Genomic DNA, 7,500 nt, shown 5'->3' with positions numbered 1-7,500 from the left:
AGAGTAGGAGGAAGAGGAGGAGGAGGATGTTTAGGAGGAAGAGGAGGAAGAGGAGGAAGAGGAGGAAGAGGAGGAGGAAGCAGAGGAACTGGAGAAAGACGAAAATGAGGAGAGGAAGAGGAGGAGGAGGAAGATGAAGCTTATCCACGAGTCTTAAGAACGTCTCCAGTACTTAACCCATTCAACTCCGATGACAAGATGTCTTGTCATTTGGTCAAATAAAACAAAAAATCATAAAACACCAAAATGTTTGATCAAACACCAGAAAAATATGACGTCAGTCCTCGCTTCGCTCGCAGCGAAGCGAGGATTGATGTCATATTTTTCTGGTGTTTGATCAAACATTTTGGTGTTTTATGATTTTTTGTTTTATTTGACCAAATGACAAGACATCTTGTCATCGGAGTTGAATGGGTTAAACAGATAAGCAGAAAATGACAAAAAATTTGAACAAAAAACAAACAAACAAAAACGAGAGGAACTAAGACAATAAGCAAAAGACGAAAATACACATATAAAGACAAACAGCGAGAATAAGGTTGTGCTTAAGCGCGCCAAGAAGAAAAAAAAAATAAACTGTAAAGATGAAAACATGGGGAGTTACAAGAGGCAGTTCATTTAAACATAATATAATGTTGAAAATAGACAAAGTAAGGTCAAGAAATGAGAGGCGTTTCATCTTGACAAGAAGAAGACTGAAGAGGTACAAATGAATTTGTAAATAAAGGGAAAAACCATTGAACAAGAAAACAAAAGAAAATGTGGTGCTTAAATCCACCAAAATACAAATTAAAAATACATAAGTGGCGTGCACGGAGGGGGGGGCGGTGACCCCGAGCATCCACATGAGGGGGGGGGTTATCCAATCAGATCATTTGGAGGAAAGGACTTAATAAATTTTGTTTTTATTCAAATCGAATAAAGTGTTTATTTCAGGTTTCATCTGCGTTTTCATTTTCAAAGTATCTTCCTTTCTCATACTGTTCCTGAATACTATGAAGCCTTGTACTTAAATCTTTGGGGCATACAATCAAAAACTGTATGACAAACGTACAACAATGTTACAAGAACCAAAAACAAAACACAAATAAAGAAAGAACAAGAATAATACAAAAATAAAACAAAACAAACAAAACTACAGAGACAAGATGATGGAACAAAAAAAATCAGACACACAACAAAGTTACAAGACCAAAAACAAAATACAAATAAAGAACAAGAATAATACAAAAAAAAAGAAACAAACAAAACTACAAACACAAGAAGAGGGAACAAAAAACCAGACACACAACAAAGTTACAACCAAAAACAAAATACAAATAAAGAAAAAGAATAATACAAAAATAAAACAAAACAAACAAAACTACAAAGACAAGACGTGGGAACACGAAAAAATCAGGACGAGAAATTAACCGGACAAACAAATGAACCAAACTAAGAAAACAAGAATAATTCCACGAAGGAATAAAACATCTTCGCGACTTTTTATGTCAAGATGGTTTAAGGTCGACACATCGATAATCCTTTAATGGAATTACTAAAGAACTCCACCGCAACTCCACAACCAAATCAGGGATTCCACTGCTCTATACATTCACAGTAAAACAAAACAGATTCACTTATCTCCACTCCCCGAAAGAGATAATAAATAAAAAATGAAATTGTATAAATAAATAAATAGGATAGACGAGCAGCCAAACACAACCCCATTTGCTTCATGAATATGTAAGCTGATTTCGGTTATTCCGAACTAACAATTTTAACAATTTTGTTCTAACGTTACAAGGTCTGTGAGAAACCCCAACGAGGGTTAGAAAATCTAACGACTGTGTCTGCATCTAACAACTTTACCCACGAAAAATCTCTTCATAGTCTGACTAATGACTTGTCCAAACTATTTTATCAAAAATCTAAGCCCATTGCAAAACAGTAATTAAATGTCGAGGACCCGACGCCACAGTACTCCTCGACATTGGACGCTTCCTACTGCACTTCTCGACAGCTCTCAGAATTTTGCGTTTGAAGGTTCTCCCACAGTTCTTCGTGGTCTTCAAGGACGTTAAGAACTTCGTATAGATTAGATCTCAGAAGCGATTTACTATACGTGATATCAGTTGCTAATAAGACCGTCACAACAGGGCGCGTCCTCACCACTTCTTGCCAAAATTGCCAGGACGTAGTGAGGACCGGCCTAGACGCAGTGGTGACCCAGTGTGGACGGCATGAACGTGGACCAGTTTGGACTCTGCTCACAATTTACGTAGCAAGAGCGTAGAAGATTTAGGACACGTTGGTGATCGTTTGCTGCAACTTAATGTCGAACAACACAGCGCGTAAAGGACATTTTTCTACCACCATTTACGACGACAATGGCGACATTCTGCACCATGCAGATGACATGTAATGGAATGCAACAACAACCCGTGTCAAATGTAAACTTTTTTCATCTTTCAGGAACGTATATATGTACGTGTACAGTATATATAAGTATACGTACATATGTATTTATGTATGTATGCATATATGCGAGTACGTATGCATGTATGTATGCAAGTATGCATACATGTATATACGTATGTATATACGTATGTACGTATGTATGTGTATGCATATATGTGAGTACGTATGCATGTATGCAAGTACGTATGTATGTATATCCGTATGCATGTATGTATGTAGGTTATGTATGCATGTATACATGTTTGCATATATGTATGTACATATGTGTGTACATATGTATGCACATTGTATGTAGGCATGTATGTACGTCTGTATGTGCGTGCGCATGTACGAATGTGAACGTATATACGCATGTATTAACGTATGTATGCATGTAGGTGTAAAAGAAGTATTTGTGTATATGTATATATCTATATACATATCTATATCTACTGTACCGTATGTATACGTGAATGCATACATGTAGATACTTGTGTGTACGTATGCATACGTGTGTATGCTTATATTCAAGAATCTGTTCATGTGTACATATATTCATACCTATTTGTCACTGTCATGTATGTATGCGCATGCATATATTCACGTATATATACGAGTATGAATACACATATATATGCATACTTTTACTTTATTCTCCCGTTTTTTGTGTAGTAATTACTTTGTCATTCCCTCTGCCTTACGCAATAAGAGAAAATAACATAATTCAAACATTGACAATGATCTGTACATATGATAAAGACTACGTGTTTACATGCGCTTGTTCTTGTTCGCGTTTATAAAATACAACATTCACATTTATGTCTCCCTGTTTAATAATTATGTTTTACCTTCATTTGTGTTTGATCTTTCTTTTCTCTCCCCCACTCTCTCTCTCTCTCTCTCTCTCTCTCTCTGTATTCTGCACGGATAACACTTATTCAAATTTTTCTCTATTTTTGTATTCTAGGTCACGTGACATGACGCAGTTCAGGTAAAAAGATAAATAGATCAAAATTCTGACAGCACATTTTATGAATTTGAGGCTAGGTAGGTGACGGGACCCAACGAGTATTGCTCATTTCCTGTATACTATAATTAGGTAAACACACACACACACACACACACACACACACACACACATACGCACGCACGCACACGGGAGCAATAAAAAAATCGACAAGGTGCCGCAGAAAAGATTAATATGGAAATTGGAAAACGTTCGAGGACTTAAAGGGAGCACACTGGAACGGATAAAGGGTTTCCTGAAAGACAAGCGCATGCGAACTGTGGTGAAGCCTCAAATGTTGGGCTGGAGAGAACGGTGACCTGTGGAGTACCACAGGGATCCGCGTTGGACCCAGAGGTGACTAGTGGTGTCACAAATAGAACAGGTAGCTACGCAAACATGCTAGGTTCGGTTAGGTTACATTAGGAAAGGATAGGTTAGTTTTGGTTAGGTTAGGTTGCACCAGTTTTAGTTAGGAAAGGTCAGGTTAGCTTTGGTTAGGTTAGGTTAGGTTAAGTTAGGTTAGGGTTAGATTAGGTTTAGTTAGGTTACATCAGGGTTAAGTTAGGAAAGGACAGGTTAGCTTTGGTTGTGTTAGGTTAGGGTCAGGTTTGGTTTGGTTACATCAATGTAAGTTAAGAAATGTCAGGTTAACTTTGGTTAGGTTAGGCTAGGTTAGGTTAGGTCAGGTCAGGTTTGATAAAGGTAGGAAAGGTAGGAAAGGTAGGAAAGTTCAGGTTAGTTTTGGATAGGCTGGGGTTAGTTTATGTCAGGTAAGGTTAGATCACGTTGGGTTTGGAGTGAAAAAATGTAAATTACTGCAAGAATATTTAGAATATATTTAACAGCCATGAAAGGGGAGAGAGAGAGAGAGAGAGAGAGAGAGAGAGAGAGAGAGAGAGAGAGAGAGAGAGAGAGAGAGAGAGAGAGAGAGAGAGAGAGAGAATATTTAGAACATATTTAACGGCCATGAAAGGAGAGAGAGAACATTTAGAATCTATTTAACACCCACGCAAAAGGAGAGAGAGAGAGAAAGAGAGAGAGGGTGGGAGGGGGGAATCATAGAGATAAAAATGTGAGCTAACATAGTGACAAAGGCAAACAAATGTACAATGACATTATTCATTTCATTTCATCTATCTTTTTAATCTTTGAATTCTTAAAACTACGGCTGGACATTTATATGAAACGCACGAGTAAAACATAATCTATTTTTATCAATTACTATTAAAAAAAATCATTATTTCATTCATAAGCATTAAATGTGTTTATCTATTTTGATGCTTTTCTATACACTAACATATTTACATAAATTATGTAATGCTTTTTTTTATTCATTTCTATAATTCATATTTCTATAAATTTTAAGAATTAAGTTTTATATGTACACCTGATTATATATCTACATGTGAATTTTTGTAAATGTGCTTAACATGAAATCAAAAGGCGGACACTGAAGCACCTTGTAATCCAGAAAAAAAGTTTAGAATAAAATTAATGAAGTTAAATAAGATAAGTAAATAAATAAAATAAAATAAAAAAGAGACAAGTAAATAAATATAAAATTATATAATCACTAAATAAAAAATAAAATATAATAAAAATAATGAAAAATAAAAATGATAAAATAAAATAAAAATACCTTTCAATAAATACACTGCCAACATATGGCCTATTGTACGATAACCCGCTCCCAAAGCCACAACGGGACTCTACTACATACATAAAAAGAGACAAAACACTTCCCACGTTGGCGGAAAAAAGCCAACGTGGTCTCGATGTTGGCGTGAAAATCGCCAACATGATCTCGATGTTGGCGGTAAAATCGCCAACATGTTCTCGATGTTGGCGGGAAAATCGCCAATGTGGTTTCTATGTTGGCGGGAAAACCGCCAAATTGGGAAACCTTTTGGCGGAATTTAATTCAAATCTAATTCTGGCGATTCCAAGCTATTCATGCCAGACAGGCGAAGACGCTAAAACCACGTTTCGTGTTATCGCTATCCCCAATTTGTCCCAATGAGACGCTCAAATAAAACGTGTTTCTGAGGCGTTGGCGTCTTCGCCCGTCTGGCACGGAACACCTCCAATGGAATATGCAAACCAGATGCACATCAGCACGACATCTGTGGATGTCAATATGCAAAGAACGGAAAGGATAGGGCTAAGATGGGTGAGGAGCCTACCCCAGGAGGCGCTGAGTAGCTGCGGCCGAAGCCGCTTTGGGGACTCTGGGAGCGGGTAATAAACGGCCAATGATGGGAATCGGAATGAAGTGCGGGATTCGAACCCACAACTTAGCACAATTCCGATTACATCACGTATCAATTCAACACTGGTAGCGTCATCGGAAACGCGCTGGTCTAGCATTCGCTTAGTTGTGGGTTCGAATCCCGCACTCCTATCCTATGAGCAGCAGTGACTGCTACCTGCCACAGGAGCAGTCTCCAAAGCTCATCACGGAACAAAGGTGACGGCTTCGGCCGAAGGTATTCAGCCATTTGATTCCATACAACACAGACTCCACCTGTTTCACCCCCTGGCCATGATACAAAACAACTTAATATGGTGGCACACTAGGCTAGTATGCTACTTGCTTTTGCTATTTCGTTTGAGTAGAAACAACTTCGGTTACAATATTCTAGACTTCCGTATGAACGTCTCAACAATGTGTCTAACATTCGTTTATACGGGGCAAGTTGACAGGCAAGTCAAGCGTGCAAGTTACTTGTTACAAGTTACTTGCCCTGCGTAATCATCTGTTTGATAAACAAAATTAGGCAGGTTGCCCGATTTTTTTCAAGCAGATGTTTACACACGGCAAGTAACTTGTAGCAAGTGACTTGCCTATCAACTTGCCCCGTGTAAACGAAGCGTTAGTTCGTCAACCAGCTTCTCACTGTACGACGCAAGAGTCATTTGACATTTGGAAATTTGAAAAGAAAAAAAAAGAAAGAAAATCGTAACCAAAGTCGTTTCTATTCAAACGAAGTAGCAAAAGCAAGTAGCATGCCAGGGAGAAATGCCTAGTGTGCCGCCACCTTTATAGACTTCCAAGAATGTAGGTGTATTTGTTTTGTAAATTAGATAAACATATCGTACACATGATAAAGATGAACCAAGTAATTAATACTGGTAATAATGAGAAGAAAAAATGGAGCCAAAAATCGCGTATAAAGGTATACAACGGAAAGCAAAAGAACACTTATTATATATATATATATATATACTGTATATATATATATATATATATATATATACAAATATATTCTGAGACACTGTGACAAGTTGAGGAAGATGAAAAAAGAAGACATGGGTCTGAAGAAGCGTAGAGCGAAACCGGTCAGGAATAAATTCCCAACTCGGAACAAGACTCGTGACTTCTTTTTCCACCCTCTTACATGTATATATATATATATATATATATATATATATATATATATATATATATATATATGTATGTATATGTATATAGAGCTACTTACTCGACCTTCGATATAACGGACGTCGGATACAATGGATCCCTATTCTAAAGGACACCACAGTTAAGTGGCTTTTTTTCTTCGGTTTTATGTGTGTTTACATCCAGTTCCTATGTACAAATGTATGACAACACAAGATACACATACATACATACGCACATGCATACATACACATGTACATCCATACATAAATATACATACATATACACACGTATACATACACGTATACATACGTACATGCATGCACATATATACATACTGTATATATACACATAAACCGAGAAACATTTTCCCCTTTATAATGAGGGTTGCCGAATCAAAGCAGCCACCCTGCACCTATCCCACACCCACTCGCTCATCTTAGCACCACGTGGATGAAAATGGGTCATCCCTCACTCCCACCACACCGCTCGGCTCAAGAACAATGCAACATCTTATATATATATATATATATATATATATATATATATATATATATATACAGTATATATATATATATATATATACAGTATATATATATATATATATATATATATATATATATGAATGTATATATGTATGTATGTATGCATG

The 7,500-nt window shown here is 36.9% G+C and overlaps 1 protein-coding gene across 1 annotated transcript in view; it reads right to left on the bottom strand.

Moving 5' to 3' along the window:
- LOC143020517 (uncharacterized) overlaps window positions 1-7,500 on the bottom strand; it is a 573,089-nt gene that overhangs the window by 563,244 nt on the left and 2,345 nt on the right. The gene's annotated exons all lie outside the window — the stretch shown is intronic.

The sequence above is a fragment of the Oratosquilla oratoria genome, chromosome 40 (assembly GCF_046742065.1).
Source record: "Oratosquilla oratoria isolate Oo_2021 chromosome 40, ASM4674206v1, whole genome shotgun sequence".
NCBI classification, from domain to species: Eukaryota; Metazoa; Arthropoda; class Malacostraca; order Stomatopoda; family Squillidae; genus Oratosquilla; species Oratosquilla oratoria.
This window is presented reverse-complemented; position numbering and strand designations above follow the sequence as displayed.